Source organism: Macrobrachium rosenbergii, chromosome 56, assembly GCF_040412425.1.
Source record: "Macrobrachium rosenbergii isolate ZJJX-2024 chromosome 56, ASM4041242v1, whole genome shotgun sequence".
In the NCBI taxonomy this organism is placed as follows: domain Eukaryota; kingdom Metazoa; phylum Arthropoda; class Malacostraca; order Decapoda; family Palaemonidae; genus Macrobrachium; species Macrobrachium rosenbergii.
The window spans coordinates 8,637,783-8,664,301 of record NC_089796.1 but is presented as its reverse complement, the minus strand read 5'-3'; the positions used below and the strand labels follow the sequence as shown (position 1 = coordinate 8,664,301).

General features: G+C 35.8%; 1 protein-coding gene across 1 annotated transcript in view; it reads left to right on the top strand.

Annotated features, from left to right (window-relative positions):
* The window catches only part of LOC136836465 (sex peptide receptor-like), an 87,435-nt gene extending 78,258 nt beyond the window's left edge, over positions 1-9,177 (top strand). The window contains exon 2 of the mRNA XM_067100730.1: positions 6,643-9,177. The gene's annotated coding sequence lies outside the window, so the exon portion shown is untranslated. The remainder of the gene's footprint in view (positions 1-6,642) is intronic.
* Positions 9,178-26,519: the final 17,342 nt, after the last annotated feature.

The following is a 26,519-nucleotide window of genomic DNA, read 5'->3' as shown; positions in this document are numbered from 1 at the left end:
ACAAAAATACTATTTGCGTCATATACTACTTTTTCTGCAGATAACTCACGACAATTTGTGGTTGACTAAGTATGTAAACTGGGCACCGGGTGAGGAAATTTGTAGGCGTCAAGTTTATTCTAAAACTGATTTTCAAATATCAACAAGTAGAAAAAATGCGCCGAAGTTTCTTCGGCGCAATCGAGTTTTCTGTTCGGTGGTGGCCTCAGCCACGGCCCATAAAACTCTTACCACCCCATGAAACTCAGCCACAGTCCGGTGGTGGCCTATGTTGTTGGTACCTATAGCTCTGCCAGAAGTACGATTATGGCTAACTTTAAGCTTAAACAAAATAAAAACTGCTGAGGCTAGAGGTCTGCAATTTGGTATGTTTGATGACGGGGGAGTAGATGCTCAACATACCAATTTGCAGCCCTCTAGCCTCAGTAGTTTTTTAAGATCTAAAGGCGGACGGACAGACAAAGCCGGCACAATAGTTTTCTTTTACAGAAAACTCAAACGCTAAAAGACAACATATTAACCTGAAAAATTGCTTCTCAGTATATTTAACTGTTCATAATTTCACGTAATCCTGTAGTCGTATTTCAGACGTATTAAACAGATCTATGACATTTACGCGATCACATCATCAAATACACTGTTCATAATGAGTGAGTCTTTCTGCATCACTGCATTATACTCAATATGGGACAAACATGGTGAAAAAAGATTGCATTTCTAACATGAAAGATATTTCTTCAAAAGGAATCGAACTGAACAATTCTGGGTCGTTTATAATTACTCCTCAGTCTAGACAGCAACAGCACCCTGCTAAAACACACTTTAGTTTCTCGTTGGAAGAGTCGGTAGAGTTGTGGCCTAGCACTCGCTAGGCCCGAGTTCGAGTCTCCGGCCGGCTAATGAAGAATTAGAGGAATTTATTTCTGGTGATAGAAATTCATTTCTCGCTATCATGTGGTTCGAATTCCACAATAAGCTGTAGGTCCCGTTGCTAGGTAACTAATTGGTTCTTAGCCACGTAAAATGAGTCTAATCCTTCGGGCCAGCCCTCTCTAGGAGAGCTGTTAATCAGCTCAGTGGTCTGGTTAAACTAAGATATACTTAACCTTTTTAAAACACACACACACATGCATACACAACGGGAAAATGAAACGCTGGATGTTCCTTTGGTATATCTGCATATACGTACTAGGTGTCAGTGCGACTTTAAGCACGCGCGCGCGCGCACACACACACACACACACACACAAATATATATATATATATATATATATATATATATATATATATATATATATATATATATATATATATATATATATATATATATATATATATATATGCACGTTGCAAGTATGTATGTATGTATGTATGTACGTACGGGTATACAGGTAGAGAGATAAAGAAACAGCTATGTGTATCTGTGTGCGAATTAACATTTGCATTAAGTAAGTTTACACGCGTTAAAAAAAAAAGAAAGAGAAAGAGAGAAATAATAGTCTATGACACACCGCAACGAAGAGGAAGGCGCAGAGAAAAACATTCTTGTCACACGGGAGTGGAAAAGCCAAACACGCGGAGATAAGAAGTGTTAAAATGTGCGACCACATGGAGCAAATGGGATTATGAAGCGGGGGAGAGATTTGAATTCTCACGTGCAAACAATGAGTCATTTGTCACATTCCGGATGTGAATGGAAGGGCGGGGGTTGGCAGAGGGGGTAGGGTTACTTAAAAAATTAAAATCTTGTATCTTTCCGAGATAGTAACCCCAAGGGTTTTCGGGGGTCGTTATCTAGGACTAATATTTGTTGAGGGTCATTATCTTTATGATATTTAAAGATTTTTGTTTATGTTTTTACGGTCATCCCCAACGGGTTTGTACTAAACACGCCGCAAAGATTGGTACATACCGGGTTAAAAAAAAAATCCCAAAAGGGTTTGTACTAAACACGCCGCAAAGATTGGTACATACCGGGTTCAAAAAAAAATATCCCAAACGGGTTTGTAATAAACACGCTGCAAAGATTGGTACATACCGGGTTAAAAAAAAAATATCCCAAACGGGTTTGTACTAAACACGCTGCAAAGATTGGTACATACCGGGTTAAAAAAAAAATCCCAAACGGGTTTGTACCAAACACGCCACAAAGGTGGACACATACCGGGTTAAAACCCTTGGGGGCCACTATCTAGGAAAGTTCCAAAACCTTCAATGAGAAAATGAATCTCAAAAGGGGGGGAAAAAAGTGACTTTACAAAAATAACAGCTAATGACTTTAAGGGTGGGAGTGATTTTGGAAAAATAAAATTAAGGGCAGAGGTGGTTATTTGGGATGCAGGCAAGTTAAATGGGACAAGCGCGGCAGGTGTTTCTGGGTGATTGGCGATTCTCGGTCACACCTGGTGAAGGGTTGTTTGGTAAATTAGACAGCAATGGAGGACGAAGGTAAGCAATGCGATTTTGGGAGTTACGGTCGCCATGAAATTGGGATAAACGTTCGCGTGACGGGAAAGGAAACTGTTTTGCGAAAACCCATTTTATTGAACGTCAAAAAGGACAACGAACTTGACGCGGGAGCAGGCTAAAACACAGGGGGCGTTCACTTGGAAATGCTCGAATTTGAGAAAGGGGGGAGAAATGAGAACGCCTCCAACACTTGTTCGGATTACAGCAAAAGAAATCGAAAAGGTTCTTTACTGAATAAAACAAGATAGAAAAGTTTACAAAAAAATGAAACAAGTAAAAAACGCGCTGAAGTTTCTTCGGCGAAATCGAGTTTTCTGTACAGCCGCTACAGCGTATAATCAAGGCCACCGAAAATAGATCTATCTTTCGGTGGTCAAGGCATAATGCTGTATGAGCCGCTTCCCATGAAACTTTAACCACGGCCCAGTGGTGGTCTATCCTATATCGTTGTCAGAAGCACGATTATGGCTAACTTTAACCCTAATAAAATAAAGACTCCTGGGGCTAGAGGGCTGCAATTTGGTATGTTTGATGATTGGAGGGTGGATGATCAACATACCAATTCGCAGCCCTCTAGCCTCGGTAGTTTTTAAGATCTGAGGGCGGACAGCAAAAGTGCGGAAAAAAGTGCGGAAGGACAGAAAAAGTCGGCACAATAGTTTTCTTTTACAGAAAACTAAAATCAGCATGAACATTACGTAAACGCTGAGAGGTGTTTCAAGTAAAACTGAAAGAGAGAGAGAGAGAGAGAGAGAGAGAGAGAGAGAGAGAGAGAGAGAGAGAAGCATACGTCTCGATAAGGGGTTCAATGAACTAACTTTTCGTCTGATCGAAAATCGCGTCATATAACCTACTTCCCTATCCAGGTTATATAAAAAAACTCTTTGTTTAACTCAGCTAGCTAAAGATAATCACAGAAGACATTAGAATGTAAAAGCCAAAGGAAGAGCTGCTTGGATTAACGCTGAATTAAACGGATTTACCAGTCTTTATAAACAACATAAAGGAGGGGACGCTAAAAGTCAATTGTGAACATCGATCACAAACCAACAACAGAAAAAGATATGCATATGCATATGTATATATATAATAATGTATATATATGTATGTATGTATGTAGATGCATAATATGTATATATATATATATATATATATATATATATATATATATATATATATATATATATATATATATATATATATATATATAATGTATATATGTATATATATATATATATATATATATATATATATATATATATATATATATATATATATATATACATGTGTGGGTGCTTATAATTATGTATGAAAACTGACGTAAAAGAACTTGCATGCAAACAGGGCTTCAAACACTCATTTGACGGGAATCACCTAACAAATAAGACCTAACACTCCTCCTTGCATTCCAAGCGCATTGCTTTTCCGCCAGTCTGAATAACAGCCGGAAGAGGCATCTATCGTTTTAACCACACCAATTGCGCATCGCCGAATTATTAGAACCCGAACAGAATATTCTGCTTTCGCTTGAAAAACTGGATTAAGAAAAGCATCTGATGTATGCAGCCTCCTATAATGCCTTCATTCCTGAATGCTGCAAATAGTTCTCCGAGAGAAAAAAAAACAGAAATAGAGCAAAAAAATGTTCTTGAGAATGAAAAACCAAGAGTTCAAAAAAAAAAAATGAACGCCTGGGATGTTGGCAACAATAAGCAGGTCAACGACCAACCAACAAGGGTTATTTTGGCCTGAAAGAAGAAGGCCCCAAATAATCATTTCTTAACTCTTGAGGAAAAAAAAAAGAAGCTGATTGGCAATCTCCTGTTCAATAACTCTGAAGGAACGAGGACAACAGCACGTGTCATGTTTGACAAATGGAGCCTTTCCGACCGTGAAAAATTGCGTTTGAATTTTCTCTCTCCAGGTCAGGTAAATCAAAGCACGCAAGCTAAAACTGGAGCAATTTTTTTTTTTTGCAAATGCAATTTCTTGCTTACAAAATTTTCCTGGTGAATAAGTGAATCATTGCATTATTGGCAAAAGCTGATGTCAACTGTTTCTTTATCAAAGCATCTAATCAATTCATAAAAACACTTGAATAATTTTTTGTTACTTGTCAATATTTCATGATTCAATTTTCCTCCTTGTTAAGGAAATTGTTTAAAACGACCAGGAATGACGGGTGTTTTATGTCCTTCATTAACTCTCCACAAATAATTCATGGTTGACCTCCTTGTCGAATAAATTCTTTAAACCGGCCAAAACTGACGAGCACTTTATAACCTTCATTAAGCAACCTAGTGATTTCCTTTCCCCTCTCCTCAACAAATGAACGAACCTAATTAAAACTGATCTAATGCTTTCCCTTGTTAAGACGGCGTCGGGAAAACGTCTGCAAGGAAAAATCAGAAACTGATGGTCTCAGCCTCTCGCCGTGTGGAATTGGATTCCAGCGTTATTCATGACATTGCATTAATAACGAGCCGTGTCACCTCAATTAATGTCAGTCCTGGTATCTAAGGTGTTGATGGGAAGGGACAGAGACGCAGGGATAACTTAGCGTATTGTTTTACTCTGGCTGTCAGACGCCACTGACTTGTGTTGTCTGTGGTGCAACATATATATATATATATATATATATATATATATATATATATATATATATATATATATATATATATATATATATATATATATATATATATAATGTAATCTGGTGTCAGTGCATTTATATCTCAGCATCTGTAAAAATAAATGAACAAAAACTACAAACATATGTACAGAAGGCTCACCAGCATTATACTAAACCCCCTCTAGACAATGCGCCATCCGCTTATTTCTAGTACACACGCTGGAGCCTCCTGGATATTAAGACCCTTCATTTCAGATTACTCTTTCATCCCATGTATCCAATCCTCTCTGGGTCTTCCTCCCTTCCTTCACCCATAGCATTTCTGAATTATATGCTTCTTCAGCAAACTATCCTCGTCCATTCTCTCTATATGACCAGACCATCTCAAAGAGCTTTTATCCTTTCTTTTACCTTCGCTAAACTTTTACCAATGCTTCTAAGTATCTCCATATTTCTCACCCTGTTAATTCTATCTATGCTGCAAAACCTTCCACACAGGTCAACAAAATCAGTTTTATTGCACTCACATTTAATATCTACACTATGCTTCCATAAAGGAGACTTGCTCAACAATCCTTTATACATTTCTACCTTGGTTGCCATAAACAATTTAAGACTAATCCTGCTTTATGCACAAAGCTTACTACCATTCCTGCTTCAACTATTATGGGACTCACCTCTTCTCTCATCGTACCATAATCCATTGAATTAATTCCTAAATATAATGCACTGAATTAATTCCTAAATACTATATGAATCAACAATTTCCATTCTTCCAAAATTCGTATTAACATATGTTTTTCCATATTCCTGATTTCTCACAACCCTCATAATCTTATTGCTCACATTTACTCTCGACTTCCCCCTCAGGCAAAAATTTTAAAACTCTTTTACTAGTTTCTCCAGCTTCTTTTCTACCATCAATCTGCTACGGAACATATGCAAACATCAACTAATTCACACTCCAATCATGACTAATTTTCTTATGCCGCAACTTTGCATGTACACCTACTGATTTCTTACATTAATGCATCCATAAAGATATTGGACACCCATGGAGGGATAACACAACCCTAGTCTCATATCGTTTTTAACATCAAACCAGTCACTCTCCAGCCCACATGTTCTTACAGAAGTTTCAGTTTCATTTAAAAATGTTTAACTGTTCTCAGTCATCTTTCCTCTATACCATAAATTCTCAGTACCCTTATATTTCCCCTATGTTGATTCTGCCATAGGTTTTATATGCATATGTATGTATGTATGTATGTATGTATGTATGTATGTATGTATGTATGTATGTATGTATGTATGTATGTTTGTATGTATGGTATATATATATATATATATATATATATATATATATATATATATATATATATATATATATATATATATAGGCTTTATTAAGGGTACAGGATGAGCATCATACTTAGGCCTAATTTCATAACTATTACAGTTTATTCAAATCAATTCAGATGATCCAGCAAATGCATATCCCCATTTTACGAAGTTAACTAAAAACAAATGTCTTTTTCCAGAGACTGGAGGCAGCGAGTTCCCTAATCGAACTGGAAGAAGAAGAAGACGATTCCAAGAGACGGCAGGGAACTCTTTTACAGCTGCGTCCAACAGGAGAGGACTTACTGCAACCCAAAACAAGACGATGCCCACAAGCGGACTGAACGCAGCCTCTCGGGTTACTAACAGCATCCACCTACCTACCTACCCGGGCGCCTTTTGGGTTCGCTAACAACGGATGACAGCATCGACGCAGTAAAAAAACAAAATAAACAGCCTCCCTGGAAAGTGGAGAAGTCTCTTTACTCCACTCTACGGGGGCAGCAATGAAGCTCATTTCGACTTTACCACATTCTTTTTTTTTTTTTTTTTTTACAGATGATGTTGTGTCAGTGTTACAAAATAGTTTTACATAGATGAGAAACTGTGCGGGCTAACACGCCCTTAATTCTATGAAACGATTCCATGAAGTTAGTCCTTGAAGTTTCAGGCAATATTCCTAGATCGCGGCTGATCCTCTTTTGACTTGACTGGAGCGTTTCTCCTGGACCAAACATAACACAGTCAAACAGGCTTATTATCCTCGTAGATGAAATGCACCTTTAGGTCGTGTGTAACGTTGTACACTCCCGTGTAATTCCTGTGGAAGTGTGTGTACGTGCCACAAAGATGAAACGTACTCAGACGGCATGATTATGTATTTCGACTTAACACCGTCAGAGACTTCTTTTAAAAGGTCACCTGACATGCTCCAGAGCATGACGAAAGCATCTCGTGTGACTGGGAATGCTCGTGTTAGTGTGTGTGTGTGTCTTTGGGACGTTCGATGACGGTATATCTGTCACTGGTGCGGTGTTTGCTGTTTCTTGATGAACAGAAATAAATGTACATAAAATATGAGATTTCCATTGACGACGTTCGAGTTTCTTTTTGACAACTACTTCATACGTGAGAAAAAATAAAGCCGCGCGAGAACAGTGAAACGGGTAATGAATGATGTCGTGTGATTCGTCAAGAAAACTAAAATGTCTAATAAATTCGGGAATAATAACGAAAGAGAATTCGGACCGTTTGATTCCTCTTAGCGCTGATATAAATCTCCTCCGGTTTGAGAGTTCTGACCACAGTCCAGGTTTTCACTGTCACCAAAACCACCAAGTTCCTGAAAATAGTTTACAGCACTGATCAAATATCACCTGGAATATTTTCTCCTTTCTTTTTCTTTTCCAATTAGAAATCTTTAACGCTACTCTTTTACCTATTACCTGCATCATTCGATAGTTAACCTAAATCATACGAAATGAAAAGATAAGCACTTAAAAACCATAGCACAGGTTACCCATTGGACCGAAAAGGTTTTTATCTCCCAAATAATTAAAATGGCCCAGGGGTAACCGACAGAAAATCAGGATAATCAGCGTCAGTAATCTTCCAAATTCCATAATCCCTGATTGCTGTTGGTGAGTGCAAGTGAAAGAGGCGTGTCTCAGTATGGGTGGATTCGGTGGGTAGGCTGGGAGGGGGCAACGCTCCTCCCGCCCCATGTAATTAAACTGGTCAACCCTTCATACGTAGCTGAGCCCCGTTTGCATGAAGAGCTAACCAGTTTAGCCATCTCAATTCCAAAAATACTGTTCATAAGTCCTGTTCAAATCGGTGTTCATGAACCACGAAGATAGAAAAAGGTGGCTGGCCTGAGCGGCGCTGCCTTAGTGAAGTCTTCATGTCTTTGAGTGTGAAAACAGACCAAATAAAAAAAAAATATAATCGTTGTTTCTCTTTGCGTGTGGGAATAGACAGAGGATATTCGTTGTTTCTTAGCTCCTTCGAAAATGGAATAGAGACAACAGCTCCAACTTCTGAATGTGGAGGGTCTTCTTGTGAATGTGAATGTGAAAGCGACTCGCTTTATTGATATACATAATTATATATACTGTATTTCATGTGATACGCTTAATGTTTTGGTCGGAAGTGTACAGGAAGATGAAAAATAACATAGGTCACACACAGGAGAGCCAAAATGAGAATCTTTCCCTTTATCCATATTCTTCGATTTACCAATGAACACAAAGTGCGGCTGATTTCGTTTCTAAATTCCATCGAAAAATGGACTTTTCCTTTTCCGTTCATTTCCCCTATCAAGTAATTTCTGTGATACTACCCAACAATTCTTTCTCGAATTGTCCAGATGTTTTCTTCACATTTTTCTTGACGAGTAAAGTTCGTTTCCTGGAACCACATATTCCCACTGAACTTTACCCCACTCGCTCAAGTATTGCAAAGTTTAATTTCTTCCCCATTTTTCTAAAAAGCTTAGTTACTTTTCTCTTCTCTGCTCTGATGAGTCGAGTTATTTTTCTCGAGTTCTTGTGTCACTCCGACCTTCTGGAGGTGTGCTAATAAACCTATTGCTCACGGTACAGTGACACACTGTACCTGTGTCTGTAAATATATATAGTAAATATATTATATAGAGGTAAATTCATTATTAAAAAAAAAAACGCAGTTCTGTATGAAACGTGTCGGTTATTACACATGTAAAATAAAAGAATAAATCTATGTATAGAGAAGTATATATATACAATGGAATTATATCAGTAGATTGCATATTCACTAAACTGTAGTGGTTAGTCACCGCTATAGTGTTGTAAACGCATGAGCGTTGATTAATACATTTTCCTATTCTATATTTCTAATGATACCTGCAAATGCCTGTAACTTCTTTTTTCCAGGTGTTGTACACGCGCCTATAAACATACATACACACGCATTTATGTAAATACACACAGCCATATATACGGAAACTTCCACTTCTTTACTACGAAAGCTTACTCAATAAAGGCTTGAGAATAATATATATATATATATATATATATATATATATATATGTATATATATATATATATATATATATACATATATATATATATATATATATATATATATACATATATATATATATATATATATATATATATATATATATATATATATATATATATATATACATAATTTCGACTTTCTATGGCATTCTGTTCTTTCTAAACATGAAACGATATTTTAGGTAAATTGTAATCTTTCTAAAAAGCACAAGTCCATGTATTTGTTTACGCTTTTATGTCATACTTTTTTTTTTTGTGCAAAGTCGGATAATTTAGTACTGATGATAACAAATAATGAGAAACCGGGTGGTGACAGGGATGACACAACACTTGCCGAAACTCCGACGGTCAGATCGTGAAGGCAGTGAAGTGAATCACACCAAACAACTGAGGGTGTTTCGTAATCTCAACGTGCTTTTTGCTTTTATTATTTTTTCAGTTTCTTTGCTGATTACCTGACAGGATTGAGTATACTATTTTCCAATTTGTTTTCGTATTTATCACTGTCGTGTTCAATCTCACTGTTTCCCTGAATCGTCCCACGATGGACATTAAGCTTCCAATTTGTTTTTATTCTATTCTTTTCAAAGACTTCCTATCGAAATTCATCTAAGTCTATATTTTCTTACGCAAATTTAATTTTTTCCAGCATTCACAAATAAACTGGCCCTTATGAAACCAAATCAACTTGTTTCCTGAAGATACAGGGCTCAAATTAACTACACACAGATTGAACAATAATAATAGAATAACTATAATAGAATAATGATCGTCATATAGGCTAAATCCTCCTTTTTCCCCCAACCACAATACTTCAGGTGCTCATTGACGCAACATAATTCACTAAGAGAAAAAATAAAAAGACTACAAGGGTAAAAGTGACCACCACTGAATGCCAGGCTACAATGGCATATAAACCCCGCGGCTCATGTGAGAGTAATTCCAGCAACCCTATCCCAAATATCAAAGCTTAGAAAACACAAGACTCTGAGTTGTAATGAGTTCAAATGAAGGAAATAAACGAGTGTGATTTTATCACAAATAAACCATTCCATGAATTCCCAGAGACGCGAATCCCATTCCTGTGACTCAAAAGGATTCCGACTCGACGCCTCAAACGAAGACGAAGGAGCACAAAGTATTCCCATCTGTCACCAAAGGAGGGGGGAGAGAGAGAGAAAGAGAGAGAGAGAGAGAGACGCCTCATCACCTCATGACACTTGGCTTCGCCTCCAAGTACCGTTATCTAACGCTTGTGACACAAAGTGTTCTGGGGGAGGGAGAGAGGCGTCACTTGGCGAGAAGGAAAGGCCATCATCATAAATCTTTGCCTTCTTCAGCCATGACCATCAATACCTTTCATGGTCTCAGAGGTCGAAAAGATTGAGAATGTGCGGAATGCAAATGCACAAGTTATCATGACGTTGAGACATACCGTATATGTATACTGTATATGTATATATATATCTATACATAAACCTTATCCACAAGTGTTCAATGGCTCCCTGTTGCAAAATCTACCAAATGGAATGAATGATTTGTTTTTCTAAAATTACCACCAAGCTGATATCATAAATCTGAAGAAACCTTATTAGCTGTCAATTTAGTGTTTACAAAAATGACGCCAAAAAACAACAGTTTAGATCCCCTTATAAACCTTTACGCACAAATAAAGTAACAGGAAAGAAAGGAATGTTTCTGGGTCATTAAAACGAAAGGTAAAATGCTGCTAATTTTGAAATACAATAAAAGGTTGAAAAAAAAAGTAGCTACTGCAAAAAATACGGGAACATTTTCAATCTTCTCTCAACAACAACAAAATAAAATATAATTACAAAAGGCTTGGGAGAAAAAATAAAACAAAACAGGACCTAAGGTATTTTGCAGTCCAACGTCAAATGCCGAAAGATTTAGATTCTCCCCCTACAAAAAAAAACTAAATATAAAAAAAAAAAAATGAAAGACATTAAGCCAAAAAAAAAGAAAAAGCTCTGAACTCACTCTATCGTCCAATCACATTCAAATGTCGACACCACCGACTAAAAAAACTCGAAATTCACAACATCGGCCAAAGCCTTTAAACATTCAAAGGCTAACACCACTGTCAAAAACAAAAAACAAAAAAAAAAGAGAGAGAATTCCATCCGAAGTTTTTCTTGTCTGAGGCAAAAAAAAAAAAAAAAAAACCTGTCACCACCAAATTTTCACCCCGAAGGAAACACCAGTCAGTACCAATTTGTCCTCGTTTCTCAAAATAATTTTTTTTTTTCAGAGAAATAAAACAAAATCCACATAAAAATGGCAACAGATCTCAATTGCTCCAGCTTTTATGTTACTTGCTTAAAGCAATAAAAATCAGTCAATTTAGAGAGTTTTGTTTCACCATCCCTCCTTGTACTTAATTTTCACTGCTTCTTAAAAATAACCCTAAACATTATTGATTTATGGTTACTAAAACTTGCGTCACATCTAGGTTATTGGCACGCTGTGTTTTTACAGTGGTTAATCAATCACAACTTATGTAAAACTGTTGTAAAATCAAATTCTAAATGTGCCTCTACTTCACACTATTTTTCAAAAAATTATTGTAAATAAATTTCTAAAAATGAATTTCAGAGGTGACTACAAATTTTTAGCTGTAAATAAACTGAAGTGATATTGAATCAAAATAAATCCCCAGATCTTACTGTAAATCAAATATGATCTTAAATTCTAAACGACGCCTTCTCAGCGACTACCATAAATAACTGTCACGCCATTAACTGCCTCTATAACTCAGCGACATCGCTAAGGAAATCAAGTAGAAAGTTAAATTTGTTAAAGGCATTGGCTTAATTAAAAAAAAAAACATTCCTTACTTGGCAGTCTGCTTCCATACATTAGGGAATAACTTCCGTGGCCATAATTTTTAATGGGAAAAGCTGATACCTGAATTAAACATGAATATCCAGGAATCTTTCAATGTTTATTTCAGAGAAATACAGTTGTTTAAAGTAAACTTTCACATAATTGAGTTATGTGAATTTAATTTCTTAATTATCATAATTAAGGGGATACCATGTTAAATAACATTCACATGAATCAGTTAAGCAGAGACAATGTGTAAACTATGATAATTAAGATGAAGCTACGTCATTATCAAACAAACAATGATTTTTAAAATCTTTTCATTCATTGTCTGAGAGAGAGAGAGAGAGAGAGAGAGAGAGAGAGAGAGAGAGAGAGAGAGAATTCTTCCTTCTTAGTATTACAGGCTGTAATAATAACATTATTACTAGCTACAAGATATATTAATATGTGGCGTGCTTTCAGACCGAACTCAGGTAAGTCCAGTATTTGCCACGTACTTCACCACCCAAAGCTCTCTAGTCTTAAGAGAGAGAGAGAGAGAGAGAGAGAGAGAGAGAGAGAGATCATTCTCTACAGAAAGAGGGGATAACAACACCCTAAGATCGCTGAGAAAACCGTTCAGATTTATTTACAAATAAAACTATGTAAAAAAATAAAAACTTATTGTTGAACCTATCTACCCCAGCCATTAAGATCCGAAAAACCCATTGAGTTTTCTCAATCTCGCATCGGTAAACGACGCCAACTTTCTTTTTCCCCCAATCTCCCCCTCCCCTACCAACAAACCTCTCCTAACCAAACTGAGGAAACTTTAGGAGGGTTCTGTTAGGCTTCTCTCAGTTAATTCCACAACCAGGTAAGAAATGAGAAATTTGAATCATATTCCCGGTAAGTATGTTTACTTAGTAGTTTCAGCAACTTGGCATGTCAACGTATACATATGACGCGTATACTTACACCAACACGCAGCCCATACATATAATTACACAAGGACGATAAAGAAAGACAAGACTACTCATATGCAAAATAAATATAAAAATAGAAAAAAAAAACAATGAAAATTTTTTTTGAAAATTACTTGCGCTCGAAGTCGACTTTGTGTGTCCACTGTGCATCAGATTCTTTCTCTCTCTCTCTCTCTCTCTCTCTCTCTCTCTCTCTCTCTCTCTCTCTCACGAGTAAGTTTTTATTTTTGTTCTTTATTGACAAAAGTACCTTTGAATCGGTATGAAAATACCTCAAATATAAATTAACGGCTCTGGATTTACCAGTAATTTTCTTAAATTTTGTACTTTATCTTTATTCATTATTTTTATTCTTATTTAATTAGTTTTATCTATTTATAATTAATTAATATTTGTTTTATTTTTGTACAATTTTTAGTTATTCTCTCTCTCTCTCTCTCTCTCTCTCTCTCTCTCTCTCTCTCTCTCTCTCTCTCTCTCTCTCTCTCTCTCTCTCTCCTAGCGGATCAGGCAGGGGCACTTGGGCAAGTGGCCCCCATGAAAATGATTATAAAATAATATTGAAGGTTAGATAATAATAGCATAAATAAGATATATAAAAATGGGAAAAAATAAAAAGAAATCTATTAATTAAAGAATATATATATATATATATATATATATATATGTTATATATATATATATATATATATATGTGTGTGTGTGTGTGTGTGTGTGTGTGTGTGTGTATGTTTAAAAATATCACAGTAGATGCACGTGACTTTCAGTGTGCTGCGCGAATACCCAGACGATGCGTTAATAAACGAACGCGCGTGGTATGAACTTCTGCCCGTCATTTTCCTGTGGGACTCGCTTATATATATGTATGTATGTATATTATGAAAATTGGTGGCCCCCATGAAATTTTTCTGGATCCGCTAATGCTCTCTCTCTCTCTCTCTCCTCTCTCTCTCTCTCTCTCTCTCTCTCTCTCTCTACCGGTTTTCTCCCCTCCAACAGCTTAGGGACCAACTGTTCGACACTACTTGAGCTCAAGGTGCAAGAAATTAAACACTGAAAGAGCTAGCCGCTTCTTGTTTACGCTCCGAAATGCCCCGATGACGAATAAGGTCACACTCTTGAGCTGACGATGAAGCGCAGGACTGATTCAGGCAATTTAGACTTCACTTAATGAACTATACATCACTGTTCCACGAAAGCATATACATTCATGCATGTCCCATTGCCTCGGATCTTTCCTAGATAGTGACCCCCAACTTCGTTATCTAGGACTAATATTTGATGGGGTCATTATCTTTATGATATTTACAGTCTTTTGTTTATGTTTTACTATAATCTCCAATGGGCTTGTACTAAACATGCCGCAAAGATGGATATATACCTGGTTAAAACTCCTGTGGGTCACTATCTAGGAAAGATCCCATGCCTGGATGAACTAGGAGGAATGAGAGTGGTCAACTTCCTTATCTTGTAAAATGCTAAACGTTACTGAAACTTGCAATAGATCTAAGCGGTTGCGCGCAAGCAGGAGGGTAAGAAATTATAAAGAACTACGTTTAAAAAAAGGGGGGGTAACCACTAATATAGATTTCGCTTTGAGAAAGAGACTGCGTATCGGTACCGTCAATAATAAGATCCTTATTGATTTTAGCTGCAAAATGACGTCACAGCAGAATATGAGAGGGGAAAAAAAATTAAAATTAAGTATTTTGGCTTTTGGACTGTCAGTAAGGAAAAGTAAGACAAAACGCACTCCGCATATATGGAAAATATCTTCCGGCAGTAGAATAAACAAGCCTTCACATCGAAATCATAATATGACAACAAAAACAATTACATCTGAAACCCAGAATCCCTTTACATAAGTAGCATAAATAACCTTCTCGTCTAAAAGCCTTTTAGAGCAACACACTACAACTTCTGACGACAACAACTGGAAGACAGGGATCAAAGACAGCCCTCCCCACAACCACAATATACAAGAGGTATTGTGCACAATATCAGCAACATACCGAGACCAGTGAAAGGAGATTCCCACGTACCAAGTGAATAAAGATATGGCGTTTTGAAGAAGGGCTGTAAGGCGAATGGAGTCGATGCAAACGATACTAAAGCTTCTTAGAGGATTTAGGGGTAGTGAGGAAAATAAAAAAAAGATAAAACCTCAAGGGAGGCTGTAGCTCAGGCTATGCCAAAGATTCCTTTTCTTTCAAGTGGGAATCAAAGCCATGCTTATGTATTTTCAAAGAGGAATTGAAGGATGCTTGCGTGCAAATTCATACGCAGAGCAGGTCACGCAAGTAATTACGCACATGCTTTGCGATAGAAACAACAGCCTGAATAGAGATACACAAATGCACAAGCATAATACACAGAACAGATGAACAAATACGCATAGACAGGCGTATTTAACATACGTACTTAGACGAACTGATAAATGCACGAATACACGCACATGCGTAAATGCATGCATATTGGTTCTTAGCCACGTAAAATCAAGCTAATCCTTCGGGCCAGCCCTAGGAGAGCTGTTAATGAGCTCAGTGGTCTGGTTAAACTAAGGTATACTTTTATATACTTTCAAGCACACACACACACACAGAGAGAGAGAGAGAGAGAGAGAGAGAGAGACGCACAAAGTCTAAATTTGGGAAAAATACAGTAAAAAAAAAATCTTTCCTTGCATGTAATACTTTCTTTGTGATTAAGCCAAAGTCTCCTTCCTTCCTCTTTTATTCTCTTTCCTTCGGGCCTGCGCTAGAAAATGGCTTTAGCCTTTCCACAAGTAGATCAGCAACATGTTGTTAGATTAGACTGGCCTTGTACCATCCAGGGTGCTTGCTCCTGGAGCAGTCTGTAAATCAGTACCGAGAAAAACAGAAGAAAATAACTAAATGATCTATATGAAAATATAAACACAACATAAATACTCGTATTTATACTTCCAATACCAGAAGTATTTCCTACAGAATTTGTGAAGAGCAACAAAATTTACTGAAATTGAGCGGTAGAAAGAAAACGGTTATACATGGAAAAGAGGGGAGTCTTAAGCCGTAAAGAAAATACAATATACGAAGAGCATTACTATAAAATTCATCCATATAAATTCCTTGAAAATTGCAACATCCCTTCGTCTCTTGCAACCCGCATTGGGTCACAATAAGGCCTTATTACCTCCACGAAATTGCCGTAAGTACTATAAGACAAAGTAAAACTTCAATAATGAGACAAATGTAAATTAACCACTTTACAAAATGCATAAACCAATATAATAGGCCGCGATATAAGACGACAGGCTTGCATTGAGGGAGTACAGAAGAACGAAAGAACTAATAAAACTTTGGATGGTAGAAAGATATAATGAAATATATGACAGTCTACTATGTATATGACATGACACGGAAATGAAAGTTAAAATGTTTGTATTACCTAAGCAAAAATACTGACGCAACCATAAAAAAACAATAAACATTAAAATAAAAACATGAAGCAATAGAAGAGTTAGACAACTTAAAAATAGAACTGAAGTAAATAAAATGTATTAAATAAAATGGTTAATTATGACTTGACTATATATATATATATATATATATATATATATATATATATATATATATATATATATATATATGTATATATACATATATATATGTATATGTATATATATATATATATATATATATATATATATATATATATATATATATATATATATATATATATATATATATATATACATTACTATATATATATATATCAGCAAGCTCATCGCAAGAGAGAAGAGAATTCTCTCTCTCACAGATCCCGCGCGCACAACGCCAACCTGCTGCTGGTGGCGTGACAAACCAGGCAGAAAGAGCCATCAAAGAAAACGGAAGGGGAAAGGTAAAGTATAAAGGATCCTCCGGGGACGACATCAAAAGGCTCGCCGCCACCCACTGCTTCTGAATGTAAACAAGATCGTCTAAAGGCAGGCCAATTCCGGATCACCTTGGGGAGGGGAGGGGGGCAGCAATGTTTTGGGGAGGGGGGGGGTTTAGATCCCATTCGCAATTTCTTTAATGACGAGGGAAGTAAGTGGAATGGTTTTTTTTTTTAGATGCATTGCGTTTTGCAAAGGGATGATGTGTTTCATCGGCGTTTTAGTTTTAGGTAATTTAAAATTTGACTTTCATAAAAAAAATATAGTACGATTATGAGAAATGGTCGGAAGGAGAAAACGCCAAATTACAGTTTTTAATCCTTTTTAGCCCATACATTCGGAAGCAATCATAACCGTCGTTTTGAGCACTCGCTAATAAATGAATAGTGCATCTCCTAACGCATGCGCACTATAGGTTCTAATTCTCATAAAACAAAATCAGTAGAAAGAGTGCAAAACGATGCAATCATTACTTGCAACAAGACATTTTCATAATTCCATTTACAATTACTGAGCAAGATGAAAAGAAAACCAATATAATTATACCACTGCTTCTTTCTTTCTCACGCACCGCCTTCCAGAGCTTGTCTGTTTTCGAAGGCACTTATATCACAACCTTTTACGCTGACCTTGAAACACAGTATATTTGAAGACTATGGAGAACAACTGCGTTCTTTAACGATAATGAAGTTTTCTTCAGTCGCTTACTCCCCAAGAGTATTTGCTCATGTTGAAAAAGCGTATCTCCCTATAAAAAAAAAAAAAAAACAAGTGAAAAATGTGCCGATCTTTCTTTGGCGCAATCGAGTTTTCTGTACAGCCGCGACAGCGTATAATCAAGGCCACCGAAAATATATCTATCTTTTGGTGGTCTCGGTATAATGTTGTAGGAGCCACGGTCCATGAAACTTTAACCAAAGCCCGGTGGTGGCATATCCTATATTGTTGCAAGAAGCACCATTATAGCTAATTTTAACCTTAAATAAAATAAAAACTACCGAGGCTAGAGGGCTGCAATTTGGTATGTTTGATGATTGGAGGGTGGATGATCAACATACCAATTTGCAGCCCTCTAGCCTCAGCAATTTTTAAGATCTGAGGGCGAACAGAGAAAGTGCGGACAGGAAAAGTGCGGACAGAAAAAAGTGCGGACGGACAGACAAAGCCGGCACAATAGTTTTCTTTGACAGAAAACTAAAAAACTGTTCTTTCAAGACCTACGCCCACACACACAACCGATTAGGATAATGAACTTTGCGACGCTATTGGAAGATTGAGTTTGGAATTTTTGCATAAAGTGATATAGGGATGTCCTTGGAAGGAAGGGGTGTAGCGAGGAAACTTCCAGGATTGACGATTCCAGCCTCTGGAAGTTTTGAAGAATCCAGGTCAATGTCATCCTTGTCGTAAGCCTGTGGATGTTTGCTGATAAGTTTTACCAGAATAGAGAATAGAATGCAGAATTTAGGCCCAGGGGCCAAGCGCTGGGACCTATGAGGTCATTCAGCGCTGAAACGGAAACAGACAGTAAAAAGGTTTGAAAGGGTGGAAAGAAACATGGAAGAAAGAGAATATAAACGGAGGTACAATAAAAAGAATGGAAGGGGTTGCAGCTACGGGCCTATGGAAGGGGCGTTGCAAAGAACCTTAAGTAATGCCTACAGTGCACCGCATGAGGCGCACTGGCGGCACTACCCTCCTGCGGGGGATAAGTTTTATCAAAAAGAATATGGGGGTCTGTTCTTTAACTGTTGATATCTCTGGGATCTTTATTCCCATTCTTTCTTCCCGAATAATTTTCCTTTCTACATTTTAAAATTTCCCCTCCCAGCGGCCTTCGCACACAAAAACAATTTTGGGGGTTGTCCATTAACTATTGACATCTTCGGGGTATTTAATCCCATTCCTTGTTCCCTTTCTATCTTTCTTTTGTGAATTTTTAAATTGCCCGTCCCAACGGCCTTCGTGTAAACATCCATTAGTGAGAATTCACGTATACAGCTTTCTTTAAATTGCCCGTCCCAACGGCTTCCGCACAAAAATCCATAGGAGAGAACTCACATATATTGCTTTCTTTAAATTGCCCCTCCCAACGGCTGTCGCGCAAAAATATTTCGGGAAGAATTCGCATAATATTTTACTTTCTTGAAATGTTAGGTCCGGCTCTTTCTTTGTCCCTCGTTGTTCCCTTCCTGTGCAGAGACTTTAATGGTAACAAAGAAGGTTGTCCGTCCCATTTATTGCAAAAACGACCCATCCTCGGAAACTGTGACGCTGTGCTACAAGGTTCTTTCTAAGGACGACAACCAATGAAATCATCCATAATTTACCTCTCTCTCTCTCTCTCTCTCTCTCTCTCTCTCTCTCTCTCTCTCTCTCTATCTATATATATATATATATATATATATATATATATATATATATATATATATATATATATATATATATACATATATGAAATTTTTATCACAGTGATTTATATACAGTCATGAAGATACAAATGTCGTTTAATATTACACGACATTTGTAGCTTCACGATTATATATTTTTATATTATATTATATATTATATATATATATATATATATATATATATATATATATATATATATATATATATATATATATATATATATATATATATATCTACATGTGAAGATAAAAGCCCAATAAAACACTTTATGCACGTTGAATCCACATATTTCAAATACTTCTGTACCGTAGCTCACCAATGAACGAGGATACAAAATTATCTGATATATATGACGGCAACGTGAATATAGGGATTTTATCGGACTTTTGATCTTCATAGTGTATGGTTACATTAGTTAAAGACATTCATATATATACATATATATATATATATATATATGAATGTCTTTAATTAATGTAACAGTATTATATAGATTGTATATATATATATATATATATATATATATATATATATATATATATATATATATATATATATATATATATATGTTATAGGAACAGATCAATAGCTTTTTTGGAAGTGGCTGCTATCAACCGTGATCAAACAGGATATGATTTCAGAAGAAGACGTCCATAATAACGACCCATATCTCATCCAAATATTAGGTTTACGATTGAGCATGAAAATGATAATAAATTACCCTTTCTGGATGTTTTAGTTACTCAGAAAACGATTGTTTTAATTCATCAGTATTTAGGGAAAAGACTTTTTGGTCCATTTAAATTTTTATAGCCATTGCTGTTTTAACTTTTTATTAAATTCAAATAACGTCTTCAACAGAGCTTTTAATAAAACAAAGCTGGTTTGGTTTTAAAATGAAATAATAAAATATTTTCGAGACAGATTGTTACCCTTCTAGAATTTTTATACCTATTTAAATAAGTTTCTGAATGATAAATATATGGCTAAATTACAAATACCTACACTAAGATGAAATTTTTCACATCTCCCAAATCAACAATAAAGTCTTTTTACAACACTTTGAATAACCTAATTCAAAGTATGACTGCCATTAACTGTAAATTGACTTGTCAATCCTCTTAATATCAAATCATTATTCCAGTACGTCTATTTTATTTCCACAGACATCGATGTAGAAAGAATAAATATGATAGAAAACGCCGCCTACTGAAAAATATTGATTGAAATACAAAACACAATAATGGAAAGTCAAAATCTAATCCAGAGATCGCAAATTCGAGAACATAACAAAATAATAATATAAATTGATTATGAAATTTTAAAAATTTCCAAAGTCCCCAGTTCATAAGTTCCTATGATTTGAATCTCTTTTTATTAAACTACTAGTTCAATTTTGAACAAAAAACTAGATTCAACAACTCTGTACCTGATCTGCCGATTTTCAAAGCCTGGAACCTTTGTTTATGTCACTCTACTTTTATGACTGTACAAACTGTAAGGTCTATCACGTTAATTTGTCTTTCAAACTTTCTTTTATTTTGATTGTAATTTTAAGTATGAGTCTGATTTCAATTTATATTTTACTTATTCCAGCTTTGATAATGAGACAGATGTCTTGAAACGTAAGCACAAATAAAGGTATGCCGTTATTATGAGTCTTCCTCTGCCAAAGAGCTGAAGGAATCAATATATATGCATATATTTCAGCAATCTCGCATATAATATATATATACCCAGTTATATATCTATATATCCGAATATATATACGATAACATCTATAATATATTGAATTACATATAAATGTCATTTAATTAATGTAACAGTATTATAAATATATATATATATATATATATATATATATATATATATATATATATATATATATATATATATATATATGTGTGTATCTGACTAGCCTACATTTATTCCTAAATCACGTGAGCAAAAAAAAAAAAAAAAAAAAAATTGTCTTACAGCTGTTGCTTGAAAATCCTCTCTCCGTCGGGATGGCTGCGCCCTTGCTCAAGAGCTGGGAATATACCAGTTCACCTGCCCTCATGAAGACTGTCAGATGAACCTAGTCACCGCTTCAGCATCCAGTCTCAAAATGTAACAAATAAAAAAAAAATATATTGTACATCAGAACTCTCCTAAAATCGAGCTTTACCTACAAAACCTGGGCTATGGTATAGCACCTCTAGATCATTCCTAAATCCCTTTCCATCCTTCCATCGTGCATGTTTAAAATGCCAGTCCCAGCGGCCTTCGCGTAAAAATTATTCGGGGATGATTCGCATAATATTTTACTTCGGACAATTTCAGAAGCATTATACATAAACAATATACATGATCAACAACTGACATGTTATCCACATTCAAATAACGACCTACATATTCCTTCTATCACTCTACGCCCAATCACTGCAAAATCTTCATCAAGTAATAAACACACAATGTAAATCTCAACTCACCAACCAATGCGTAAGGTCTGCATTACTGACCATCCGGACTAAAGACACCATCTGAAATGAAGGAATGCGATTCTTAGAATGTGAAATGCAGGTACCTTTAATAAATAACATATGGAGAAGGTCACGGAAGCTTTCAGGTGAAACCTGAATTGTTGGTCTGAAAATGGGAACCCGAAAAAAAAAAACATACGTGATTCAGAAATTTTCTGTTTCCTGAATAGTACAAATCTTTGAAGCGTAAAAAACACACACACACAAACATATACATACATACATACATACATACATATATATACAGTACATACATACATACATATACATTATATATATATATATATATATATATATATATATGTATATATATATATATATATATATATATATATATATATATATATATATATATATATATATATATATATATATATAATTATTCATGCTTACCACAAATTTTCTTGAAAAGGAGGTTGAATAGAAGGGTGTTTAAAATAAAAGATTTTGCTATTATCCCGTATATAGACCTTGCTGAATTGAAGAAAAAAATCTAGTCTTCTCTTACAAAGACAAAGAATAATTGACTATTAAACTGGTATTATGTATATATATAAATATATATATATCTATATATATATATATATATATATATATATATATATATATATATATATATATATATATATATATATATATATATATATATATATATATATATATATATATATATATATATATATATAGAATCTACTGGTCACTTTTACCAGACACACATGTAATTCTAATAGACACAATGCCCTCTTAACTTCTCGAATTCTAGGCGCTTTTTCGCATATGCTTGTAACTACAAAGACATAAGATCCAAACGTGGTCAGGTCGGCAACGTAACCTTCTTGTGATTATGGTGACGCGGGTTCGTTTCCAGCGACCGGCCATCACAGTCTCTTCAATTTCTTGCGTTTGGATCTTACGGCTTTGTAGTTACAAGCATATCCAAAAAAGCACGAAGAATTCGAGAAGTTAAGAGGGTATTGTGGCTATTAGAATTACACACACACACACACACATATATATAATATGTGTGTGTATTTGTGTGTACATATGAGAAAATCTTTATTCACGCGCCAAATGAAAGAAGACCCCAAAAAAAAACAGCTCAACGAAAAGATCAGAAGAGCAAGGGGGAGGGGAGGCAGAAATAAATCTCCAAAATTTCCATTTCGGGTAAACGACCCCCCATTGACGGCCCAAGTAAAAAGATTGCACAGCTCGGGCAAAACGGCCAGGTAGCGGGAAGAAGGGATACAACGGTTCGCCTCAGTAAAAGAAGATTGTGGGACGGGGAAAAGAAAATTGTGGGACGAGAAAAGGAGGAGGCGTCGAAAGGATCCGGAAGAAGAGGAAGGGTTATAGCAATGGAGGAGGAAAAGTGGCAGTACTATTATTAAAGGCTGTCGAAGTGAGGAAAAATACTGAGGCTCCATTGGATGGAGGTAGGATAGGGATGGCCGAGTGACAGCGCGGTTTTTTTTTTTTTTTTTTTTTTTTTTGTAGGTTGTAAAATTCTCTTATCGTGGAAAAGGGAGAGAACGCCTTTTCCCTAACAGGGTTTTGCAATTCTTCGAAATCCTGACCCGCTGTATTAATATGGATAAATAAAAATTTGGGTGGCATATTTTTAAAAGGCCATCACATTCGCCCTAAGCTCCAGCCTAGTTTATCTTTAGGAGGTGACTTATTTCATTACGATTCCTTTGCAGACATGGAATAGAATGGAATATAAAATTAAGGCCGAATCCCAAGCGCTGGAACCTATGAGGTCATTAAGCGCTGACAGGGAAATTGAGAGTAAAAAGGTTTGAAAGGTGTAACAGGATGAAAACCTCCCGGTTACACTATCAAACACTTGTTGGAAGAATGAGAATATGAACGGAGGTACGGTACAAGGAATGAAACTGGTTGCAGCTGGGTGCCGAGGGGCCGCTGCAAAGAACCTTAAGTAACGCCTACAGTGCACGGTGTGAGGTGCACTGACGGCACTGACCCCGCCCCAACCACTGCGGGGCTTAATGGATGTTGGTTGTGTTTGAACTATGCCGTGAAAAAGCGTCGAACAAAGGTCATCTAGAACATATGACAAGTGTTGTGGAAAGAGCTGCCCTTTGAATTTTTCGTGTTGGGTGGAGGGGTGTTAAAAGGCTTTCAATTCTTCGAGAATCGCCGATATTTATGTAGGAAAAAAAGTACCAGAAAAGGGTTAAATATGACAAAAATCTAATGACAGGAATTCAATTTGGAGACTGCGCAGCGAGAGAAATCGTTAAATAATATATGATAATGATTCCTTCGAAGGCCCTTAAAGACCGCGTTAACGAAAACGAGTGACTGGTATTTTTTATTTTTTTATTTTTTTGTGATTGGGCGTCTGATCACTTGAAATAAATAACGTTAGGAATGGTCACTGCTCGGATGGGTGAACACTAACAAATGGCAATAAGTTGACACACAGCCATCGCAAATAAAATTTTGAAAGTCCGACTGACACGGCGAGGGACTAGCAACCTCATCCCAAAAAGACACTTGAAAACCGGTAAGGTAAAACCTACGATATATATATCGCTCCATCATATATAACACTGTCGTAACTCAAAATTTGAAGTTTTGAGTTACATATCATAAGATTGCCCATTTAATTCTGCGTCTTTTGGTAATAAAGTCGTAAGTCTAAGTGCATTTTTGGCCGAGAGATGGCGCTGGGAAGATTTTAAGTCTAAATCAAAATCTCGGTGCAGTTATAGGACTTTGAAACTTTAAAACGCTTCTCCTGAAAAATCAAGATTTTGGAGTGGACAGTCTTGTCCATGATGGAGGGATTATATATATATATAATATATATGATATAAAAATATATATATATATATATACATATATATATGTATATATATATACATATATATACATATATATATAACATACAGAACATATTATATATATATAAAGTTAATATATATTTCATATTGTTTTTGTAAATCAACGTCACTTAATTTCCAACCGTGAATTTGCTTTCATTGGAACTCTCTCTCTCTCTCTCTCTCTCTCTCTCTCTCTCTCTCTCTCTCTCTCTCTCTCTCTCTCTATTGCACGTGCATGCCCTTTCGTAACGCAAGCACTCATGCACGGCCGGGGAAACTCGAGCACATTCATCGGACGTGTGATTATGATGCTTCTTTTATCAGGACTTTGCCTAAGGTACAAAACCTATGACGCAAAGAGAAATGCTTTGCAGTTTACTCATTCTTTTCTATATAATGGACATCATTACTGTTTATAAATAGTTTTCCTGCAGGCTACGTGTGGGCTTCATTCCTGCAGCACCATTGCAGTTGCTTCTAAAAGAAGCCACTCTCTTTTATCATATTGCTACGTTATTGATTGTGAAAGCTTATATTTCTTTGTTCTGGTAATGTGCATGAATTCCTGCTTATCTTCTTCAACATGAAATTAGCTATGTTACTGAATGTATATATATATATATATATATATATATATATATATATATATATATATATATATACATACTATATATACACAGATATGCATACATACACACTATATATACATATATACATATATATATATATATATATATATATATATATATATATATATATGTATATGTGTGTATGTGTGTGAGTGAGTGTATATATTTGTATATATTAAATATATTTATACATATGTGTGTGCGTACGTATATAGAATATATTATACACACAAACACATACACAAACGCACACACACACACACACACACACACACACACACACACACATATATATATATATATATATATATATATATATATATATATATATATATATATATATATATATATTCGTAGTAACTAATTTTCACGTTGAATAAAATAAGCAGGAATTCGTATAAACTGCTACAACGAAGAAATATAAAAGCATTCCCAACGACTAATACAAGCATGTCTTTGCGTGCACGCAAATCTGACCATTCAAGTAATCTGGATCGCACATTAAATAACAGAAAATGATTAAAAAACACAAAGATTTAAGATTGGCAGCATCAATCATCCAGCTTTACCGTGGATGACGACGCGCTATCCGCTGGATGAGGCAGGAAACAATTAGGGAACGCCGCTGTCTCATTATCCCGTAAGAGGATTACGACCGGCCGATTACCGATACGGAATCGGCCTAGCGTGAGAGCGCCTTCACTTATCTAGGAACAGAAATAAAGTACGATCATCCCCGTTGCAACGTATTCGACTGTCGGTGTCTTGCGTCGATGCTGTTTTCCGTATTTTGTTATGCACAGCCGGTATTGGAATTGGAATCTAAATTTAGGGCAGAGGCCGAGCGCTGGGACCTA